The following is a 3,129-nucleotide window of genomic DNA, read 5'->3' on the forward strand; positions in this document are numbered from 1 at the left end:
TATCTAAAATAGAAAAAATAATATAAAATTAAAAGCATTTACTTGCTTGTCTGACTTTTTGAACAAGATAATCAGCTTAGGAAACTTTGTTTGGCTTTTTACCTTAAGTAAGTGAAAGCTTCCTCCTCAAATCCCACAGGACTTAATCTCAGATGCCCACTGCCAGCAATGTCATGCCCACAAATATTTCTAGAGTGCCTCTCCTATTGAAGGCACAAAGGCCTAAAAGAGGCAGAAGTATACACAGTAGTTAACTCTATTTTTGGCCCTCTGCCATGCCCATTTAAAGTTTTTGAAAAAGAACATAATTCTTTCTTGTTGAGTTTTGGATATGCAGAGTCCTTCATTAAACGTCTTGTTCATTTCTGCAGTGGCCCTTGCTCCACACTTTGCTTTACATCTTTCTCCCATCATATTTTTCTCCCTTATTTGCCATTTTAACAGGACCCTGAGATTTGTTAGAAATTCATTTATTTCATTTTTTTTCATTCATGTACTCATTTTTTGAGTGACTACTATGTCTGTATGGTTATCAGGAAATAATAAAGTTCTTTTCCTTAAAGAAAAGTGAAGGAAGAAAATCTATCATCAATTTAAAACTCAGATACATAAATAAAAATGATCATTTCAGAGAGTGATTCATGCTATGAAAAAAATAAACTGGGTCAATGATAGAAAATAATGAGGAACTTAACTATAATAATAGCTAAAATTTACTGAGCACTTACTTTATTTGGGGCTCAAATCACTTTGTATGATTTATCATACTAATTCTCTTAGTCACCTCCAGAGTTAAGCAATCTGACTCCAGGTCTAAACATTTAACCATTATGTTACATCTCCTCAAAAAAGAAGTTAACAGGGGCCAGCCAGGTGGTGCAGTGGTTAAGTTTGCAAGCCCTGCTTCAGCGGCCCAGGGTTCACTGGTTCAGATCCCAGGTTCAGATCTACGCACCGTTTTCTAGGCCATGCTGTGGTAGGCATCCCACACATAAAGTAGAGGAAGATGGGCACGGATGTTAGCACAGGGCCAGCCTTCCTCAGCAAAAAGAGGAGGATTGGCAGCAGATGTTAGCTCAGGGCTAACCTTCCTCAAAAAAAACAAAACAAAACAAAAAGAAAAAAAAGAAGTTAACACAGTTAAAAGTTGGCTTTCTATAGAAAATGATGGACAAAAAAGAGGAAAGGCACAAACCAAAAGTCATAGGACTTAAACAAATGGAACATAGATAGAACAGAGATAAAAAGATAAGAGAATTTCATTAAAACTTGAATAAAACAGAAATTTGCCAATTTTCACTCAGAACCTGAATTTCACATAACATTTATTTATTTATTTTTGCTTGAGAAAGTTTGGCCCTGAGCTAACATCTGTGCCAATCCTCCTCTATTTTCTATGTGGATTTCCACCACAGCATGGCTAGATGAACACTGTAGGTCTGGGATCTTAACCCTCAAACTTTAGGCTGCCGAAGCGGAGCATGCCGAACTAACCACTACACCACCGTGCCAGCCCCTCATAGAACATTTAAAGAAATTAAATTGGTAATTAAAAATCTACAAACACATGCACATACAAACCAGAGCAAAATCATTTTACAGAAAACTTCTCCCAGACATTAAAAAAATAAATAATCGGAATCTTACAAAAATTGTAACCAAAATGCTAAAAGAAGTAATGTTGCCAACTTTCAACTTCTTTTATGAGACAACTTCAATCTTGCAGTCAAAATCATATTAGGAGAAATGAAGAAGGAAAATTACAGACCAGTCATAATTTTAAAATTAAATGCAAAAATTATAAGTAAAATGTTAACAGGAATCTAGCAATCTATAAAAGAAACCTCATGACCAAATTGGATTTATCATGGTAATGAAAGAACAGTTTAAATTTGGATTACTGAGCCATCACTTGACTCCTGATACCTATATGAAAGTATAAATCTCACTGGTTAAGTTGTATACATTAAACACATGTACAGCTTTTTATAAGTCAATTATACTTCAATAAAGTGGTTTAAAATAATAACAAGGGAAGTTATAAATAAAAAATGGAAACAGGAAATAGAATATGATAAAAGACAGATTTTAAAAATTAAAAAACCAGCATGTACCTACCTCTTTACAATATTATTTATTTGTATACAATATTATTTGTAATACAATAATTTGAAAATATTAGTGAAATGGACCAATATTGAAAAAAAAATTGTATTTACTCAATGTGGGATTTAAAGCACAAGTAAATTTTTAAAAATTAAAGCCGCACAGTATTACTTCTAAAATGGTTTCCAAAAAAAGGGAAATCTTTTGATGTAGTTTAAAACATTAAAACACTAAAGGAAAAAAAATTGGGGATCATTTCAAGAGAGGCAGAAAAAAAATCTGATAAACTTTCATTCAAGATAAAAGCTCATAGAAAAACAAGGAAAAGAGAAAACTTCCATAACCTGGCAGTGAGGATTCATTAAAAACTATCTAAAGCAAATATGCATAATGGTGAAACACTATTTTTAAAGTCAGGAACAAGAGATTGGTATCTACTATTATAGCTCATGTTCAACATTGCACTGGAAGATTCACTATTAATATTAGTAAAATAAATAACTGACAAAGATCAGAAGAAAGAACAAGACTTGCATTTTTTACAAATAACATGATTGTCATTATAGAAAATCCACGAGAATCAACAAATCATTAGAAATAATAAGAGAATTCAGTAAGATTCCTGGATAGTAGACTGATATAAAAATAATGTATATTTCTATAAATCAGCAGAAACCAATTAGGAAACATAATTTTAAAACACCATTTATAATAGCAACAAATACCTGTTACCAAGGAATCTAATTTGATGTCTAAGACCTTTACTGAGAACATTTCAAAACTTAACTGAAAATGTTTAAAAAGCCAGAATAAAGCATCTTTATTAATGGAAATAGTCAATGTGCTAAAGATGCTAATTCTTCCCAAATTTATCTATAAATTCAATGTAATTCCAACCAAAATTTCCAGGTCTTCTGTGGAATTGATAAGTTTACCTTAACACTAATATGCAAAAGCAAAGGGCCAAGATTAGCCAAATAATTTGGGAAAGGAACAAGTCAGGGAAACACCTGCTACCAGGTA

Source organism: Equus quagga, chromosome 19, assembly GCF_021613505.1.
Source record: "Equus quagga isolate Etosha38 chromosome 19, UCLA_HA_Equagga_1.0, whole genome shotgun sequence".
Classification (NCBI taxonomy): domain Eukaryota; kingdom Metazoa; phylum Chordata; class Mammalia; order Perissodactyla; family Equidae; genus Equus; species Equus quagga.